At 37.5% G+C, this 22,213-nt stretch overlaps 1 protein-coding gene across 4 annotated transcripts in view; it reads left to right on the forward strand.

The window, feature by feature from the left end:
• SBF2 (SET binding factor 2) overlaps positions 1 to 22,213 on the forward strand; it is a 496,438-nt gene that overhangs the window by 227,744 nt on the left and 246,481 nt on the right. The window lies entirely within an intron of this gene.

A 22,213-nucleotide genomic window follows, 5' to 3' on the forward strand; every position in this document is an offset into this window, starting at 1 on the left:
GCAACCTGCTTTGTCCCACAGCCTATCCCCATTCTGGGAAAGTTTCTTAGAATAGCCAGAACTTGATTTCTTACAAATAACACACAGTCTAGCCTACAGTCTTGGTACCTGAGTTTGTCCTTTAGTTTTGTACTGTACTTTTCCCCTCAAGTCTTTCTTTTCGAAACATCGTTTTGTAGGCATTCAAGGGAATGTTTAAGGCAGGGAGCTAGGATTCGGACAGATGAAGAACAGTCAGAGTAGTGTGAATGACCGTACTAACTTGAATGTTGGGAAGGAATGGTAAAGAGAGATCCTGGTGCCTCTCAGATAGAATGCATGCCCCTCTGTTTGGCATTAAAAACTCTTCACATCCTGACTCCAAGCTGCATCTCTAGCCTTCCCCACTCTCCCATACCACCAAACCTCCCCTTACTGTTCCTCACACATCGTATTCCCTTTCTTGTTGGTGTCCTCCCTCCTCCCTGCCACTTCTTGGAATCCGCAGCTCCCATCAAAGCTCAGGTCACATGCCACCTCCTCTGCAGAGTCACCTTGTATTTATCTTGGGTATACTTAGTGTCCCTCCCCACTCAGTTTGCTCATCTGTAAATGAGAAGGTTGGACGAGATGGTCTTTGAGTTCCTTTGCGGCTTCAGGTCTGTGATATAAGTCTCTGCATGGAATCTGCCATGAGTATAAGCAGCAAGGACCATTTCATCTTGGCCTTTGTATCCTTACCCAGGACATTGGCTGGGAAATAGCAGGGATGTAATACAAAAAGACTTTTTGATTGATTGATAAGGAAGGTGGCCATATTGTGGTAGGCCTTGAATGTCAGGGCAAAGCTGTTTAGATTTTATTCTCATAGATCTTTATTATTTTAAGAGATAAGAGATTGAACTTTATATTCTCTATTCAGTGGAAAGTCATTACAAGTTCTTGAGCAGTGTGAAATCATTGTTTTAGGGAGTCCAGAAATAAGAGATAGATTGGCATAAGGAGAGAGACCAGCTGGAAGATTTATGTTATAATCTAGATAAAAGGTGATGAGATCTTGGGCTTTTTCTGCCTATTCATTCCAACAGAATGGCTATGGTTTGTTGATTTCAACTTGTCAGTACTAACAGGGTAGAACTGAATAAAAATATGCTTCTTCTGGTTATAAAGAGATAGCATCTCTATCATTTTAAAACAGTGAAGAAAAGGACACATTGTGTTTTGGGTCTGAAAATGGAACTTGATGCATGTTTTAATTTTTCTATCATCACACTAACCTGCTCCTTTAACAGCCAGAAATTGTTTGTAGGAACTTTTGAAAATGCCTCCCAAATGGCAAAGGCACAAGTAGTACAATTTTAAATAAAGGACAGAAGTTAAAAATGTGTTGACCATAAGTCTTCCTCTTACTTCATTGAGTGAAAAAAGAAATTTAAAAAATCTATTTTTGAGCTTTTTGGAGATAAGTAGCATTGAGCATCATTTGCTGTCACACTAGGTCATATTTCTCCTTTGAAAGGCCTGATGTGATACTTTAGAATTCAGTATGCTATACTTGGAAGAAAGTGTTCAGATAAGATCTTGTCTTCAACAGTTTCACAAATGTCAAAGTAGGCTTTTTATGCATTCTTTTTTTTTATTAATTGGGAGAGTAGGCTTCTGGCTCACCAAAATACTAGTACTGCCAAGGAAATATGTGCCTCAATAAGACTGTAGGGCCAAAAGTTCTTGATTTGATAATGAAATCCATTGCTGAAAATGTAGTGTTGTATTCTATTTGTGTTTTCAAGGACATTTGAAGATATTATTTGTAATTACCAGTGGCAGTGAAATAGTAGTTCTCTCTCCAAACTTATATAGCGGCTCATATGCATTTACAAGTCGGAAAAAATCGTTTTTTCTTGTTTGTTTTTTGTGTTGTTTTTTTACTGAGGCATTTGGGGTTAAGTGACTTGCCCAGGGTCACACAGCTAGTAAGTGTTAAGTGTCTGAGGCCGGGTTTGAACTCAGGTACTCCTGACTCCAGGGCCAGTGCTCTATCCACTGTGCCACCTGGCTGCCCCAAAAATCGTTGTTTTAAATTGCACAAGAATCTGGTTGTTTTTTTAAAGAAAACTTGTCATCTAACCATATGGTTCATCTAACCATAAAGAAAATTAAGTGCTTTCAAAAATTAAATTTACTTCGACTAATATTGAATAAACAAAAGAATAAGAAATTGTCTTGATTTACTTAAGAACGTTATGAAAGAAAATAAATCAATTGCCTACAAATATTTTTGTTAATGATAGTAAGTTTTGAAAAAAATTATTGTGAATTACAATAACCTTGTCCGCAATGTTTGGTGTAAAGATTGTTTTTCCCACTTGATATTTTCTCTTTTCCCAGATGCATTGATTTTGTTCGTGAAAAGTTTTACATTTTAGATAATTAAAATAAAATAATTTAGTTAATTTCAAAAGAATTAAAATTGTTTTATTTGAAACTATTTTGAAATTAACTAAATTATTTTATTGACAAAATTTTTTCTTATATCATGCAGTTAAAAAATTAGAACATTAATGTATTTTTGCATGATATTTATTTCCCACTAAACACTCCTGTACTCACTACTGTCTCTTACCAACAAGCAAACAAAAACAATTAAGCAGAACCCATCAAATACAGTAACTAGTACTGACAGCATATGCAACATTCCGTATCTTTAGGGCAGTACCACCCAGTAGAGAGGAAGCAAAATTTCAGCATCGTACATCTGGAATGAACATTGTGAACATTCCGTCTGTTCAGACTTCTATTGTTATTTTCTGTTCCCTTTATTTACATTATTGTATTCATTGTGTATATGATTTTCCTCCATTTGATTTGTTCATTGTGTATCAGCTCAATTTCCTATGTTTCTTTGAATTCTTCATATTCTTCCCTGTGGGACAATAACATTCTCTTCTGCTTATGGACTAGTTTGTTCAATCATTTCTCAATTGATGGACATCTCCTTTGTTTGCAACTTTTAGCTTTCACAAAAAGTGTTACTATGAATTTTTTGGTTTACATAGAACTTTTCTTTCAGTCACTGTTTGAACAGTCTTTTACATTTTTATATATAATCATGAACTGTTAACTAGCATTTATATGGTAGCTACTATCTGCGGGCACTGTGCTAAGTGCTTTGCAATTATTATCTCATTTGATCATCACAACAGCCCTGTGAGGCAGGTGTTATTATTGTTGCCATTTTACAGTTTAGAAAACTGAAGCAGAGGTTAAGTCACTTGCCAGGATCACATAGTTAGTAAGCATCTGAATCCGAATTTGAATTTAGTTCTTCCTAACTCCAGGTCCAAAATTCTAATCTACTGTGTCATCTTGCACACTGATTCATAGCTCCAAAATGCATTAGTGCATTTTATCATCTTTGCCACTTTCATGTATTTGAGGAGATATCTCACTTGTTTTAATTTGCAATTCTCTTATTACTAATTTAAATCATTTTCATGCATTTCAAAATAATATTTTGCATTTTTCTTTTGATTCTTATTTGTTCCTATCCTTTTAACAATACATTAGAGAATGGCTCCTAGTCTTCGATATTTGAATCAATTCTTTATAGATTTTAGAAATCAGAATTTTGTCATCAATTTTTGATGTAAAGATTGTTTTTCCCACTTGATATTTTCTTTTCCCAGATGCATTGATTTTGTTTGTGCAAAGTTTTAAAATATAGATAATTAATTTTTTCTTATTTGCTTTTTTGCAATTTATTTAATCCCCTGTCTGATTATAAATAGTTGGTTCTCATCTCCCTAGTTGTAATGGATACAACCTTCTATTCTCCTCTTTTGTTTTGTGATATAATTTTTGTAATATGACTTGATAATACTCAGATGTATTTTCACTGAAAGTGTTTGCCACTGCCATGAAAAAGATCCAGTGCAAAATCCAAGTTGAAGATAATTCTTTATGGATGTTCTAACTTTATGGATGCTCTAACTTTTCCTGGTTTGAGGTGACTTTGTACTGGTTGCATCAAAGTCGGAGCTTTTGCAGAGCCTCCTGGATGAAGGTTGTATCTTCTCCTTGCCCGCTCTCAGAAGTCTTTGCTCTGTTCATCTACACAGGAAAGACAAAGGGGATGAAGAATATATTTGGCCCAAGTATGACATTCATTTGAAAGGACAACCTGTGGGGCTGGTCATTCAGTATGTATCTCTGAGCTTATACGAATGGACAAGTTAGACCCAGAACTAAACAATAAGGGAAGAATAGGCTGGATTGCCTAAAAGAAATTATAAAACTTTTAATGGCCCCACATTTTCTTAAAAATTAGCCCCAAAGGGGCCAAGATTTCTAAATGTGTGACCAGAAATATGAAGTACTAGGTACTTCGTTTGATCCTCTTAACCTCTTTTATCTTTTTAACATAGGAATCACATTTAAGAGTTAAAGGAGTTTCAATTATTTCTAAAATTTAAGACTCCAAGAATCCTAATGAAGCAAAAACTCAATAAACTAATAGCAAAAACCAAAAACTCTGAATCCCTAATGTATTTACTTAGCACTCCTTGCCCTACCAGCAACCACAGACTGGCAGGACTACACAAGTTGATCCATAGGCTTGCAGTAGAACTCAACCATAGCCCCTCATTCTCCTTGTACCTCAGAAAAGTCTGGAGGCAGAAGCTTTCTCTGGCTGGGATAGTAACATAATATCACTTTGTTGCTACACTCAGCCTGAGGATCAAGTAACAGAGAGAACTAGGACAGGATATTAACATGTGTGGGGCCCTTTATAGGCTATTAGGAAGAAGAACTGGTATCCAGATGTGGCTAGTTTGGTACCACCATAAATCACTTGAGACAGAGACCAAGGCCAGTAAAATGTGAATTTCCTAGAGTAGAAGGAGGCTGAGACAGTTTCAAGTCTTACTCCCAGAAAAAAATACCATTCAAAGGGGAGAGAGTCAGAAAGAGAGCAATAGGGGAATATAAGGGGAAAATATTGAAATGACCAAGGATCTCAAGAAAAAGAAAACTCAGTTAAAGAACTTATGCATAAACATATAAATCAACAGGAAAGATATATTTGTGTGTATAAAAAGCAACTCATCTTTATTTGGAAATAAAGCCCATTATAAGAGTACAGGCAGCAAATAAACAACATTTAAAGAAATCAGAAAACTCTTGAGAGTAATACATGAAGGTTGGCCAGGCAACTATAAGTCAGGAGGTTGGCATGCTGTGGCATGGGGGGCATGGTGCAGGGGAGTGGAGACTGGCAGAGCTGGAGAGGGAGGATTGGTAATAATGGAGTTTAACTGAGTATGTCTCTCCCTCCTTTTCTTTTCTCCAAAGGCACACTCTGAATATTTCCAAACAGATTTTTCTATTATTATGACTATAATTGTATTTTTTATATTAAAAAAAGACCAAATCAAAATATATTTAACAAAAAAATGAATTCAACATGGGCCATAATAAAAGACCTATGGCTTTTTGCATTCATGATATGTCTGTTTTTTGTTGAAACCTTTTCTAAGTTTCCTAACTATTAGTAAGGAGAGCTACTGTTGGAACCGTAAGATATTCCTTAATGTTGGGGTTCTTTACCTTTCTTTTGCATCTTGGATCCCTTTGCCATTTTAGTATAGCCTATGGACCTCTTCCTCAAAATAATGTTTTTAAATGCATAAAATACATAAGATTACAAATAAAACCAGTTATGTTGAAATACAGTTACAAAAGCTCTAAATCCAAATATTAAAAAGGTCCAAGGATTACTTGAAATTTATTCATGGTCCCCTTGCCTGGGAGGGTCTGTGGATCCCACGATCAGAAGGACTAATGCTCCTGTGGGTCTTGTCTCCACGGATAAGAAGCCCCAGTACGATGAAGCCCGATGATCTGTCTTCTACCACTTTAATGTTCTTCCTTACAAAGTTTTATCATGTCCATTGAGTCAGGCTTCTGTGTGTGCCAGGCCAGCAGGAGAGACTTCCCATGAGAGTGCATGACTTTCATCCCTGTGAAAGTTGAGACGCGTAGGGATTGGGCTTGCACCTGGTGATCTGGCACTTCTTTACCGGGTGCTCCTTGCCATGAGGAGTGTAGTGGGCTCAATCTCTGGAAGCTACTTCTCTGCTCTGAAGCTAAGAGCCTTCTGTAGGGAAGATATTAAAAACAGGAGGAAATATAACAACAACATCTAATAGGTACTAATAGAAAGGGAAATCTCATTCCAAGTAACTACGAAAGACCTGACTTGAGGATCAGTCTACCACAGCATAAAAATACATGTATGGATTTAATTATAAAGCATTACTTAAACCAAAGTTTCTTAAACTGTGGGTCAAGTAACTGAATATGGAGATTGCACAAAATTTGGCAACAGTAAAAGATTTCTGAATGTGCAACAGCTAGAATACACACAAATACACACACACACACACATATGCTCACATAAAAATTTCTTGGGCGAAAAGGGGTTGAGAGTTGAAAAAGTTTAAAAAGCCCTGCTTTAAACAAGTAAAGAACTTGAATACCTAGAGGAATAGTCAGTGCTCGTGGCTGGACCATAACTATATAATAAAAATAGCATTACTAATAAATCTGACTTGTACTATTAATGCCACATCAATCATATTATCAAAGGGATGATTTATAGAATTTGAAAAATATTGATAAAGTTAATTTATAAAAACAAGATATAGAATATCAAGGGAAATGATAAAAAATAAGTAGGGACATGGTACAAATAGCACTTCCAGATCTCAAGCTATAGTGTAAAGCAGCAGTCATCAAAACTAGTTAGTATTGATTAAAAAATAGTGATGTAGGTCAGTGGAACATATTAGTGAGAATGAGAAACAATGAAAGTCAATAATCCATTGCTTGATAGATCAAAAACTGATTTATTAATACTTAGGAAAGAACTCCCTGTTTGATTTTTTTAAACCGCTCAAAAAAATTGATAGCAGTGTGGCAAAAAATGGGCAAAGACCAATATCTTACATCATATTCCACAATATTTGAACACATTTTAAATGGATTTACAGCTAATATTGAAAATCATACTATTGGGAGGGGGTGGGGAATGAGGGTCACACAGCTAGCAAGTGTCAAATGTCAAGTGTCTGAGGCCAGACTTGAACTCAGGTCTTCCTGAATTCAGGGCCAGTGCTTTATACACTGCATCACCTAGCTGCCCCCGAAGATCATACTTTTTTTTAAAAATTAGAAACAGATCATAAAACTTTTACAGCTGTAGGTAAAAGATTTATTCCTAAACAAAGGAGAAAAGCAATTATGAAATTTAAAATAGATAACTTTGATTGCATGAAACTAAAAAGTTTCTGCACAAGCAAAATTAATACACTAAAGAGAAGAATTGAATGAAATGGGAAAATTTTGTATCAAGTTTCTCTGATAAAGATCCTAACATTCTTCATTTCCCATCCCCTGAAACCTGACTCAGCCAGTAGTAAGCAGGTTGTTATTGATTGTTGCACCCTGATTTTAACCCCTAGTCTGTCCTGGTGAAGATAAAACACACTTTAATTTATGCCAGAAAACATTCCCTAGAGGAAGAATTTTATTATTGCAAAAGGAAAGAGCCTTAGTGTTCTGAATAGTTTTGGATTAAAGGACTAAAATCAATTACTGTTCCTAAAACCCCTGTCTATATTCAACTTAAAGTATTATGAAGTAAGAATTAGTTGGATTTTGTCATAGGTGAGAGGTGATGGTCCTTAGTTATTCCTCAATAAAGAATTACGCTCTCACACACGGTCCAGTTAAAATTAAAGTGCTCTTTATTTGGTGCTAGGGAAAGTGACTGAGTAGAAAGTCAAAGACTTTACCCCTTGAGAAGGAGGGCTTAGAAACATTCTCCTCCTCAAACAGAGGGAAGGCAAAAGTGTTTATAGAGGATAGATGGGGGGTCCACTTGAAAACTGGAAAGTTCCCCTTTGGGGTGGGGTGGGAAATCTTGGATGCTTGTCATATTCCTGAGAGTCAGGGATTTTTTTGCAATGATGGTCTTGACCTCTGGGGTTATCTCTGTCTCCTAGCTCCAGTCAGGTAGTAGTCATGCCTAATTGACTTTCCTTCTATAGAGTTTTATCTCCCCATACCTCTTAGGTATGTCAGTCCTGTTATCTAGTTGGTCAATCTAAATTTTAATAGTCCCTTGATTCCTTGATATGTCTATCCTGTTATCTGGTCATCTTTGGTTTTGCTTCTCACAGGAGAAACTTCTGATTTATTCCAAGCCCATGTCATCTAACCCCCCACCCTTTTTATATATCTAAGGGAAAAGGGGGCAGAGATTCTTCTTCTGTAACTGCTTCAAGCTGAACAGGATAGCAGAAATCACAGGGGGAGGAGGGGTCTGGTCCAGAGGTTGAGGAGGTGTATGGGCAAGCTTGAGCCTAGGCAAAACAAACTTTAACAAGATGTTAAAAAGACAAGGGGCAAAAATCAAAAGGACAAGAACCAATATCACTATTGAGAGAAAAGGGGTCCACCAAGAGAAAATCTTGGACCCCCAAGATCCCACATTAGGAGTGAAGACCTGTTCACAAGTGCCTTTCATCATTAAAAAAAAAATTCCCACTGTGCATTGTCTATAGTGTTTGCAGGGGCTTTGGGGCACCTCTTCAGTTGATTTACTTCCCTGGTTCCAGATAACTTCATTTTGAAGTCCAAATCTAAATATCTCTTGATTTAAAGTAGTTGCAATTTAATTAAGTTATTTTTTCCCTAAAGCAGATTTAAGACATTTCTGATTCAATTTTAAAATGCATAACTAATAACAATCTGATGACAAAGCCAGATGTTTATACGCTTTAATTGTTTAGAATATAAAAAAGGAGTAGAATTTTTAGGTTAAATAATTTAAACCTTATACCTGCATCTTATAACTGCATTTGCAATACTAACCTAAAGGATGAAGATCCAATATTGTGTTCATGCTGACATGATAGGAATTTGCCGTAAAAGAAGAGGGACAAAGCTCTCAGGTAATAATGCTTCCCTAAACTCCACTTCCACTCCAGATAGAAGTTGTATAGATGGCCAACTGCAGTGGGCCAGGCATAAGATCAGCCAGGTGGGATAGTTTCCATTTCATGTGTCATATTAGGGAAATTAAGTCAGGAGAATCCTATCTTAGCCTTTGCCAAAAGTTGTTCTCCCAATCTTTCCTAGGACAATCCCACCACATGCAATCCATGTATGTGAAACCCCTTAGGGTTTCTGGCACCATGGCTCATTGGCTCAGTAGTATTTTTCGATGATCATACCTGGAGTCAGACTCAGAATAATAACAGTTAACAGTCCCATAATGTCTTTAAATACCAAGTTTCAATAATCAGTACTGCAAATAAATTCACTTCTCAAGGGTTATATATTCTGGATAGCAAGCATTAACTATACTTATGCAAATTCTGAGTAGTGCACAATGTAAAGACATCCTTCAGCAAGAGTCTGCCCTTCACCCACCTTCCCAGCATAGACAGAGGTGGGGAAGGCAAAGAAATCTTAGAATTAACTTTAGCAACTATAAGTAAAAACTTTCTGTTCAGAGAGACAAATATGGTACTTGATAATGTCAAATATTAAAATATAGTTTTTGTACCTGCCTGTCTCCTACAAACAGATCAGAGAAATAATGTTTAGTCTCTGCTACAAAATGAATAAACAGATAAGAGAAATTATAATATTTCATAATATTTCCTACTAACTAGATCAGAGAACATGATATCTATACCAGTCCTCCTACAAAACAGATCAGAGACAAACAGAAAAAACAAACAAACCCATAACATCAGTTTAATATTTTGTCCCAAGAAAAAAGATAACACAATATGGTCATGTGGAGACTTCCCTCCTAACAGAGAAGCTTGGGGGACTCCCCATTTCTGAGGGTATATATGATTTTAGTCTACTGATTACAGTGTGTTGTCAGTTTCAATAGTATAATTCAGAAATCAACCCAGAAGCAAAAAGCAGTTGAACAATTTCAGTTATAACAAGTATGGAGGGAATACAGAAGCATCATAATAAGACTACAGAATTCCAAAAAAAGGTTTGGCAAGGATGAGGATGCCCAGATGTCACCATAAGATAGGAACTTACTATCCTGAGGGAAAAGAAGTCACTAGGTAGGGTCTTTTATCTGCTAGCTATCTGGGTTCAGGTTTGGAGTTCAGTTTAAGGACATTTTGCTCCTATTAACCCAGGGTTTCATAAGAAATACTTTTGGATAATAAGGTACCTCCGTCAAATCCAGGTGATCCATATATTCATATTAACAATAGACACATAAATGCATATAAGACACACAAACCAAACAACAACTGTGAGATAGCCCTATCAACATTAAAGATTACTTCTTCTACTGCTTCATGACAACTGAAGGAATCTTGATAGGGGAGAAGCTCCTTTTTGCTTAACAATAGCTTCCAATAAGCTAGGAACATCCTAGATTGTTCCCTCAATTCTGAGTTCTGGTTTAAAGCCTTGAGGACTTTCCCCTTGCAGCAGTAGAATAAGTCCAATTGCAACCCCCCCCCCCCAAGTTTGTAAGGTCGAATTTAGCCCAGTTGTTCAAAATATACCCTAATGGGGGGTCCCTTGGAATATTCTCTCCCTGCCCCACAGGTGGAAGGCTATTTAAACCTTTACCCAGATATCATCCAATCTGAAGCTCTGAGCTGGGGTCAGAAGTCAGGTTGAGCTTTTTGCAAGGGAGATGTCCCTGCCCTTCATGTGGAAAATCTGACCCTTCCTCCATCTGTGATTTCTGCCACCCTGTTCAGCCTGAAGCAGTTACAGAAGAAGAATCTCTGCCCCCATTTCCCTTACATATAAAAGGGGGAGAGGGGTAGATGACATGGGTTTGGAATAAATCAGAAGTTTCTCCTGTGAGAAGCAAAACCAAAGATGACCCGATAACAAGATAGACATATCCAGGAATCAAGGGACTATTAAAATTTAGATTGACCAACTAGATAACAGGACTGACATACCTAAGAGGTATGGGGAGATAAAACTCTATAGAAGGAAAGTCAATTAGGCATGACTACTACCTGACTGGAGCTAGGAGACAGAGATAACCCCAGAGGTCAAGACCATCATTGCAAAAAAATCCCTGACTCTCAGGAATATGACAAGCATCCAAGATTTCCCACCCCACCCCAAAGGGGAACTTTCCAGTTTTCAAGTGGACCCCCCATCTATCCTCTATAAACACTTTTGCCTTCCCTCTGTTTGAGGAGGAGAATGTTTCTAAGCCCTTCTCAAGGGGTGAAGATTTTTACTTTCTACTCAGTCACTTTCCCTAGCACCAAATAAAGACCATCTTAATTCTAATTGGACTGTGTGGAAGAGTGTAATTCTTTATTGAGGAATAACTAAGGACCATCACCTCTCACCCATGACAATTCCTATTTAATTTCTAATGCTTACCCTCCATATATTGAAACTGCAATGGGAAAAGGCATAATGTGGAAGAGATAACTGTACTCTCATATAACATGGTAAAGACAGTTGATACAAAACCTTCTCTCTAAGAATCTGGTTCATTCCTTCCCACAAGTACACACAGCATCCATAGGAAGAGTAGGTTTAAATGTAGACCATAATAGTCGTGAGGCATACAGGTAAGAAATTTGTGCGACACTGTTTAGTTTGCATTGCCTGCTCTGGAAATTCTCTCTGTGTAAAGGCTTCATGCAGAATCCATGTTGTTCATCCTTTGTTCTTGAACAGGACCAATGACATCACGAGTGTGATGTCTTTACTTGCTCATGAATTGGATTTGAGTGAGGCAGAGCTGTGAAAACTTTTCAGTCCTCAGCCTTCAGTCTCACTCTCTCCTCCAGTCTTTGGAGTTCTGTGGCAAGACAAAGGTCAAAATGACTGGTGATGGCCCAAGATGTAGTGGGTGACTTTGGCCTTTCTAAATTAAGGTCTTTCCCTGATCTCAGTTTGCCTGAAGCCATGCCCATTCAGTGACTAAGGAGTAGGTAAGAATTGAGACAAAAGGTGGCCCAAGGGGACAGCTAGGTGGCGCAGTGGATAAAGCGCCAGCCCTGGATTCAGGAAGACCTGAGTTCAAATTTGACCTCATACACTTGACACTTACTAGCTGTGCAACCCTGGGCAAGTCACTTAACCCCTGTTGCCCTGGGGGAGGAGGGGGAAGATGGCCCAATTTACCATCCCAAAGATAGTCTGGGAGAGGAAAACCCTCTGAATTTCTGGCCAGAGGGTTTGTACTCATTTTAAGCCTAAACTATGGCCATAAATGCTTGGGCTTGGCCTATATTGGCCATTCAATGAAAGCCTGAATGATTTGGGTTTGAAGGCATAGTCAAGTAGCTCTATTGAAAATACAGTGAGCTTTTTAAAGCCTATTTTTCCATGCTTGACCTTTATCTTGCCCCTGGACTCCAGATGACTGGAGGAGAAGGGAGAAAGACCTTGAGCAGCTCTGCCTTACTCAAATCCATATCCCAGGCAAGTGAAGGCATCATACTTGAGATGTCATCAGGCCTCTTGAAGAATGAACAACTTGAGAGCAGGAACTGTCTTTCTTTTTCAGATTTGTATTTCTTGCATTTAGCAGCACAGTGTCTGGCACCTATTTGATGCTTACAATATAGTTATTGGCTAAGTTCTTGGACAGTTCATTAATTTTACTTTCACCCTTGTTATGGGGAAATTAAGTGGGGGTTGGAGGTAGGGGTTCTTAGGAATTCCTCTTGCACACAAATCCATTTAGAATAAAATAATAGTTTATTTAAGTGCTAGGGAAAGGAAACCAAGAGAGAAATCCTTGGACTTCTTCTGATGGGGAGAAGGCATGGCAAAGAGGCATGGCTCTCTGAGATACCAATCTCCTCGAGTAGAAGACAAGGAAATCCTTTTATAGAGGACTGATGGGGGTGATCAGCTGACTGTGGAAAGTTCCCTTATTGGGGGAGGACCATCCCCCACTGGTGGTGGCTGGGGGAAGTTGGGTGAAGGGCGGCTCTGGAACTCTCAGGCCATCTCTGTCCTCCTCATGGCACAAAGGCAGCAGCCACACCTAATCTTATCTCCCCAAGGGGTGGGGGAGACTTGAATGAAGGGTGATGGTCCTGGAGCTAGCTTAGCCCAGATCCAGTGCCACTTATCTCTTTAGGTGTGTCTGTGGTTTGGTTTAGTTTCTCAAGGAGAAGGTTCTTTGATTTGCCCCATAAAGATCCTTCTATACCTCTTTGATGGTAATTTCTGTAAATAAAAGTTAACTAGTCTATCAGATTAACTAAGATCAGCAGAAGCATTTTGTTTGAAAAGAGTTTAGACCACAACCTGTAAAATTAATTAAGCCCTTAAAAAACTGAAGTATTAAAAGTTTGAGCTATTTGAAAGAAGTTAGTTACTCAAAAGGATCTGTGATCTCATCACGTTGAGAGTTCCCTCCAGTGATTCCTTTTCCATCCATTCATGCCAGACTATACTGTATTCCTCTTGCTCGTGTCCTTCCAGAAGTTTTCCATACGAGATCTATCCAGTGTGAAGGAGGCCTTTCCTCCGACATTGCAAAAGTAACAGTAAAGAACTCTGGCTATATACCTGCCATCCCTTATTCTTGCCACATGGCCAGCCTATTTTCTATTCCTGTTACAATTCTTTACTTCCATTCTTTTTCCTTTTCAGAGTTCCCTAGAGGATTATATGTTAGATCCTGTTCATTCCTACCATTCACCTTTCTTTGTGTTCTCTGTGATACTCTAGAGAGGTGTATGAGGTGTTAAGGGAAGACCAGTGACTTTGGTGTAAGGGCTTGTTGAGCCCTTTTCAGGGCTGCTTATCCACCTTTCATGTCCAATCAACCACCCAGCTTTCACCTGTGGCTCCAAGAAGCTATAGTATGTGCACCAGCAATGCTCCAGTAAAACCATCTCAGCAGACAGGCTGAACCAAGTTGAGAGACCTATCAGTGAATTAGGGAGAGGTCTACCCCAAGCATGTGAAGATTTCCCCCTGGCAGAATGAGTGAATGAGAACAATTTGTTCTAATGGCCATGAAGACAGCTGAAGCAGGCCCTGGGGAGGGCATAGAGCTTGTTCAGACATTGATGATGCCAAGGTCTTTCACTCCATGCCAGGCCATCAACATTTTATCTTGCCATGACTTTGTGCAGCTCTGCCCCACTTAAGTCCAGTTCACGTGCAAGTCACGACGCTACTCCATAATGTCATTGATCCTTTTTAAAAATGAAAGACAAGCAACTGATACTCTAGCTCTTATAAAGCAATGGTGTTAGATATCTCACTGCTATGTGGTAACAATAATAAAATGTCACTATTAAAAAGGTGGACTTTTGCTTTATGGGATATATTAGATCAGTAAGAGCTTTGCAATTTTCCAATAGCTAGCTATCCCAGTCTTATCTCCCTGTTCAACTCTAGGCACAGCTCATTATCCACCTGGATTTTCTGTCCCAGATATACATGCTGCTGGACAAATTATAGAGTATCTTTGCAATTGCAAGTTGAATTCAGAGCAATAGATATCTTCATTCTCTGGGTCTTTGCTATTTTGATGGATGAACCAAGCTTTTTACAGTCAGCACATTAACACTGGCCAACAGGAGTATCTTGGGGAGCCTCACCATCTGCAGGTTCAACTGGACTTGTACGACCTCCATCAAGTGTCAGATACCTTCAGTGTATATACATCTTCCTGTTTTATGCCTGCCTGGTGTTTATTGTCAGAGGGTCATTGAATATGATTATTTATATTGTGAAGTACTCCAGGGAATCTTGAATATTCTTGATGTGTGGATGAAAGACATTATAAAAGAGCTTATGGGGGCGGCTAGGTGGCTCAGTGGATAAAGCACCAGCCCTGGATTCAGGAGTACCTGAGTTCAAATCTGGCCTCAAACACTTGACACTTACTAGCTGTGTGACCCTGGACAAGTCACTTAACCCTCACTGCCCTGCAAAAAAACAACAAAAAAAACCCCAAACAAGAAAAGATAGTTACTAGCTGTGTGACCCTGGACAAGTCACTTAACCCTCATTGCCCCTCCAAAATAAAAAAAAGAAGTGTTTCGATATATAAAGATGTTATGCATTGTTGAATGCCCCTTTGTGAGAGGCTGCTTATTCCCAACTAATACTCTCAGCAAGGATATCTATAATTTACATATAGATGGCTACCATAAAGATTTTGTATATATAGTTGGAAGGTTGGGAGTTATTTAAATGCTTTTGGTTAATTTATTCAATGTCAATAAGATCCAAGATGTTTTCCATACATTTGTTATTTCCCCCTCTTCAGATACCTAGCATGTTGATCAATCACTGTCTTTATAATTGTAGTGTGTAAGAGGGAAAGCCAAGACAGAAAAGTGGAGGAAGCTGTACAATTAGCTTCCCTCCAAACATATCTAGGAAAGGGACCAGAATGAATCCTAATGGGGAAATCCAAGGAAAAATCAAAGTGAGTCATTTGCTCAGCTCAGTTCAGGTCTGTAGTAGTCTACAGACACTAGGGTTGGGGTTGGACTTGGGGCACAATGCATGTAAGGCCTCCAGTACCCAGGGAGATTGTGTTTACTGGAACAAGAAGAGGTCTAGACCCATATCCAAGCACCGCCAGTCCGTACTATGGCTGTTGTTGGTGGTGGTGGTCCTTCATTCCTCAAGAGGACCATGGCATTGGGAATTGAATTTAAGTGAGGCAAGGCTATGCAAAGTCACCAACCTTCACTCTCCTCCAGAGCCATCTGGGTCCAGTGGCAAGATATATATCAGGGGGCTGCTGGGTGGCACAGTGGATGGAGCACCAGCCCTGGAGTCAGGAGTACCTGAGTTCAAATCTGGCTTCAGACACTTAACACTTACTAGCTGTGTGACCCTGGGCAAGTCACTTAACCCCAATTGCCTCACTAAAATTAAAAAAAAAAAGATATATATCAGAACGAGTGGAGATGGCCCCAGATATTAAAGGCAATTGGGTTTAAGTGACTTGCCCAGAGTCACACAGCCAGTAAATGTCTGAGGTGAGATTTAAACTCAGGTCCTCTTGACTCCAGAGCCAGTGCTCTATCCACTGTTCCACCTATCCGCCCCCATACCATGCCAGTGCAATCGGATTAGGTACAGGGTCCCATTTTCAACATTTAGCTCAGCCTACGAAAGAATAACCAAGGCAGAAATCTCAGGCCTAAGGGGAGCCTATAATTCTGCCAGCCTGAACAAATAGAGCTTTCCAGGTAACTATTAGGAGCTGAGTCCGATAGTAGTCTACTATTGTTCAGACAAAAACCTATGTTAGGAACTGAGAGCTCAGACTGGGGTGGGGGGGAGCGGCAATCAGACTCTGCCTTGAATCAGGCCACTATGAGAGCATTGAAAGTTTACAGGTCTCCAGACTTCCCTGAAATCCTAGAATGACACAGCACTCAGTACCCCAAGAAACCATCAACAGGACCAACTTAGACCTTTTGCCCCTAAGTGCCACAGAGCCCAGCCCTAACATCAAAGTTCAGAGTCAGGTAGGCTGGAAGAATGAACAAACAAAAATAAGACTCCTACCATAAAGAGCTAGTATGATGGCAGAGAAGTTCAGGACATAAACCCAGAAGAGAATGACTCCAAAACATATATAAGCAAAGCCTCAGAGGAAAAAAAAAAGGCAGTTCACATACAAACTCAGCTAGAATTCATAGAAGAAATGAAACCAAAAAAATTATTTTAAGTTAAAAATGTTTTTTCATAAATGTCAGGAGAAAGTTTGAGGAGAAAATTGGAAAAGAAATCAAGTGATGGAAGAAAGAGAATTAAAAGCTTTGGTGTAAGAAGCACAAAAACTCACCAACGCAGCAAACCTCCCTGAAAATTTGAGTGGATAAAGTAGAAACTAATGATTCCATGAGGCAACAAGAAATATTAAAACAAAGTCAAAAGACTTTTAAAAAGAATAGAAGGTATCTTATAGCAAAAATAACTGACCTGGACAGCAGATCAAAGGAAAAAACCTAAGACTCATTGGACTATCTGAATGCCATGACCAAAACATACACACAGCCTAGACAGCGTCTTATTACAAGAAATTTTAAACAAAAATTTTAAATTTTAAACAAAACACCAACTGCAGATTTCTTAGGACCAAAAGGCAAAATAGAAACAGAATCCACTGGTCCCCTCCTGAAAAAAAGTCCTAAATGAAAACTTTTTTGAATATCATAGCCAAAATCTAGAGTTTACAGGTCAAAGAAAAATAGTGCAAATGGCCAGAAAGAAAGAATTCAAGAATTTATGAACCAGTCAGAATTACATAGTTTAGCAGCCACCATTCTAAAAGAGTGTAGAACTCAATAATAACTTACTCAACTGATTATAATGCTCCAGAGGTAAAAATGGATGCTGCTGAAATAGAAAACAGGTATTCCTGATTTTATTTTTAAACAGAGATTTTTTTTTTTTTGAAGTTCAAACAAAGCACATTGAGAGTGTTAAGGTCTGAGTGTAGTGGTTCTATCACCTTTGATGGAGAATCCAGATTGGTTAAATATTTTTGTACTAGATTATTTATATTTTTATTCTTTTTTCTTCCTTCCCTTTTCATCCTTAATGCCCTTGGGATGACTTTTTTGCTGGGTTTTTGACAAGCTTTTAAAACATTGATTTTACCCTTTGCTGCTTCTCTCTAGTTTATGAAACAATACTGCTCACAATTGTAAGATTTTACAAATGGATTTATATTTAACCCAGTTTGGCATCCATTTTGCTTTGGACTGAAGTCAGACATTTGTTGAGGAATACATTTTGGAGTCTCTTTTGGCCTTTTTATTGAGACAATGTGTATAGCTTAAACTTCTAAATAAATTACTATAGTGTCCATGTTATTTTGGAGTCTTATTTCCCATTTTTAATACTGTTATTTGTTTAAATAGTTATGGGTTAAGTCATTTCAATTATACACCCAATTTTTCACCTTTTTTCATTTTTTGAATTGATTCTTTGTCTTTGTTGCGTTTCATTTTATTTCTTCAGGACAAAGAGCTAAAGTCAAAAAAAGGTGGAAAGACCTATTACTTTCTACACTAACCTTTCTTTTACATTTTGCTGTAACCTAGTTTGTAACTGTGAATTAGGTTTTTTTTTTAATTAATGAGATTTATCATTGCATTATAAAAGATAGGTTTGCCTTCCTATTTGCCACCTCCCCTGCCTCTAATTTATATTTTTCTTTTCTGCTTTTAGTATTCTCTCCCTTAATTGACACCGATCAATCTAAATTCTTTGAATTAGAACAAAATTTTTGAACAGTTCATGAATTAAGCCTTTCCAGATGGTACTATTTTAGGTTCTATTTGCTTTTTAATTACAAATTATAATTAAGTAATGCATTTTGCTTTCTTTCTTTTTTTTAGATTTTACATGAATTATGACTAGCACATTGTGAATCTTAACCAGATTGTATACATCTTTAATGTCAAATTGTTCAGGTTTCTAGTCAGTCCCCTACTTTAACTAGGGCTGTCTGTCTTCTTGTCAGGGAAAATGATCCATATTTTCATATACAAAAATTTCTTTTTGTTATTTCCCACAAGAAACATTAGACTTACCCTCAAAGAAACTTCTGGAAAACTGAAAATAATTATGTTTCCTTAAGCATGAATTTGACCTAGACTCTATCAGCCATTCTTTTCGTAGCTGTATTTCCTGTATATCTTAGTAACACAGCTGATGGAAAGGGGGAAAACATACCAACTCCCAAAGGGAGTGGATCCGGATAGCAATTGTTTGAAGTTGAGAAGACCTTGAATCCTGGAAAGTAGTGACCAATAACAGGAAACAAATAAACAAAATTGAGACATAATTGAGAGCCCTCCTGCCTTAGAGTCAGAAGGCTTAATACTTATATTTCAGCATTAATAGAAAAAGCAATACAAACAATAAAGAGTAGAATCCTGTGGTTCTTCATTTCTGCTTTTTTGGTAAATCTGTTATAGAAAAAAAATGACAGAACCTGACAAAAACCACCATAGTGTCATTATCAACTTGCATGCTTCTTAAGGTAGTAAGTAATGCCCATTATTTCAGTGAAGCAGCTTAGAAACCACATGCATTATCATTGACTTTTTGAGAGGTGACGAGGATTTTCATTTTTAGTTTTCCAGTAAGGCATTCCTTGTATAATATTGCCTTAACCACCTTTGTTTAGCAGTGGCATCATTATAACCCAACTTCACTGCAGCATTGCAAAACACTTTTGTAATGCTATTTAGCCATCTACCCATTTAGAACAAGGTTCCTAAGATAGTACATGGCAGCCCTTCAAATATTGGAATGTAGACATTCTCTCCTATAAATCTTCTCCAAGCTTAACTTCCCCAGTTTCTTTCATCAATACATATACATTATAGTTATAAAAGTATCTTATGTTATTCTGGGTATCTTCAGAGGGTGGAAATTAGGGTGAGGCAGATTTTGGTTTTTTATATAATTCAATGTGTTTCTCATTAGATTACCTTTCAGATATTTTATTCATTCTTGCAGATATATATTTTTTTAAGTAAGGCAATTGGGGTTAAGTGACTTGCCCAGGGTCACACAGCTAGTAAGTGTTAAGTGTCTGAGGCCGGATTTGAACTCAGGTATTCCTGAATACAGGGCCGGTGCTCTATCCACTGCGCCATCTAGCTGCCCTCTTGCAGATATTTTAACAATTTCTCTTTCTATGTATTTCTCTTAGATTTTGTTAGTAATATACAGAAATTCTCTTGATTTTATAGATTATATAATATATTCTTATTACCCTCTTTATTGATTTTACTAGGTTAATTTTTTTTAATTTCATAGGATTTCGGAGTTTGAAAAAACCATAAAAATTATCTAGTTTAATCCCTTTACTTTGCAGAGAAGGAAACAGAACTGAAGGGTTAATTGAATTGACCAAAGTTATACAGGTATAAAGTGACAGAGCTGGGATTCAGGCCCATAACTTCATATTCTAAGTCTTGTATTCAATTTCTTTACTCATGATGCTTCTAGCAGAATCTGATGTAGTGAAACAAATATCTGAGGATGAAAATTCAACTTCCACAGATTTCCAGCTTCCTTTATGACTTTATAACTAGAATAATTTTTTGTCTTTACCATTTCATATCATTATAAAATACATGAAATTACGGTTGGACTGGAAATAATGAGGATTTGTAGCCTTGATTAGGTTGTTTCTTATATTTATGTCTAACTAAAGTAAGTGTTTTAACATGTTTCTTAATAGAACACTGGACATGGAGTCCGGAAGACCTGAGTTCAAATCCAGCCTCAGAACCTTACTAACTATGTGACCCTGGGCAAGTCACTTACTGTCTTTTTCTTCACTTTCCTCAATTGTAAAATGGGGATAATAATAGCATCCACCTTCCAGGATTGTTGTATCGAATGAGATAATACTTGTAAAGCACTTAAAACAGTGCTGGGCACATGGTAAACCCTACACAAATGCTTGATATCATGATTATTATTTATAAATATTGTGAATATATGTAAATTGGTTGATTAATCCTAAATTCTGAAAATGAAAACTAAAACAGGAGATGGCAAGAATAGTAAGGCCTACATGATTGGGGTCTTTGCTCCATTTTCTCACTGTTTTTTGTTTCTTTGTTTGTTTTTTACTTACATAAAAAGATCTTTTGCACCAGAGGCTGTATACCTTTTGAAGAAAAGAAAACTAAATGCACCAAATACTCTGTCTTTCATATATTAGATTTTAAGAACATGATAGACATACCGTAGTAGGTTTGGGGCTAATCTGCTACTTTTTTTTTTTAATTGGCAAATAAAATCCTAAATTGTTTTGGAAGAGAGAATGCAACGGTTTGACTCTCACTTGTGGTAAACACATCAAGTCTTTCTTCACATGTTTTAATTTGACCCTTCTTGGGATGCAGGTTCTTAGACTAGTACTGGGCTGCTCATATGAAATAACATGATCATCAGCAGCTTGTTCTTTTGTTTGTTTGGTGATTTTTTTGTTTTGTTTTGTTTCAAGCCCTTATTACACTAGGTCGAGAGTTCAATACCTGGGGGGAAACTTTATGGCCCATAGACAGGAAGCAGATAAGGCTGCTGTGACTTTGCTATTCTTGATCAGTTTTCTTTCCTGTGTGTGGTATCAGGATAAAAGCATTATTCTAGCTCTTGGGTGTTTTCTTCTTTCTAAGGATTGCTGTGATAGTGAAGTGTTTTTCCATGTTTGAGCATTCTGCCTCTGTCAGTGGTCATTACAAGGCCTTCTCTGCCTGGTGATTTCCTGTTAATCTCCTTCACCTCTTGCTCTCTATCAAATTTTTTTTTAAACAAAAATCCTTATTATTTCCTCTGTGAATTTTAGTGGAATTACTTGGATTTTGAATGTAATACAAAGTAATTGTTTTCAGTATTTATAATATTTTCTTCATTTTAGGAACTGGAATTTATGTGACTTATAGTTATTGCAATGTATTTCATACCAAAGTATTATAGACTCTTACAAGTGGTTGGAAGCTTAGAGATCATTTAAGTTGCTCATTTTACCTAAGTACAGAGGGTTACCCTTGCTGTCCAAGATTACCCAGGGGCACAAAGACACCAGAAGCAGAACAAGCTACTCCCTTGTCACAGGTCACATCAAATTCAGGGTTGAATTTGGGTAGTTAGATGATTTTTTTTTAAATGGGGCCCTTTATTTTGCATTTCCCATTTCATGAAAAACTCTTCTGGTGCCATGTAACTAGCTATTCAAAATAAATTTTCATTTAAACATGTCAATTTTTAGTATGTTGTAAAGGAACCATTTCAGTCACATCCATCTTTATCTGCATTAGTCCTTCTTCCTGTTCCTACCAATTAAAATTATGTAATGACTTTTGAAGTGGGATTAGCTTTTACAGCAGAAATGAAAGGATTCTGTGTTCCTGAAAGTAAAGTTTGAAAATACACAGGAAGAAAGAACCAAGGGTTCTGACAATTGTTCTCCTAAGTAGCATCTTTAAAGAGAACATTCTGTTTTCTTGGATCAGAATAATTAGCAGCCTACAACGGTAGGTTTATGGCCATGCAAGAGTCCTGGGATTGGGAACCTCTCAAATTGCCTTTCTCTTGAGGAATGAATGCTTGTAGCTGTTTTTCATAAACTCAGAAAGTATTAGAATCTGATGCTTAAGGTCATAAATGT

Source organism: Dromiciops gliroides, chromosome 6 (assembly GCF_019393635.1).
Source record: "Dromiciops gliroides isolate mDroGli1 chromosome 6, mDroGli1.pri, whole genome shotgun sequence".
NCBI lineage: Eukaryota > Metazoa > Chordata > Mammalia > Microbiotheria > Microbiotheriidae > Dromiciops > Dromiciops gliroides.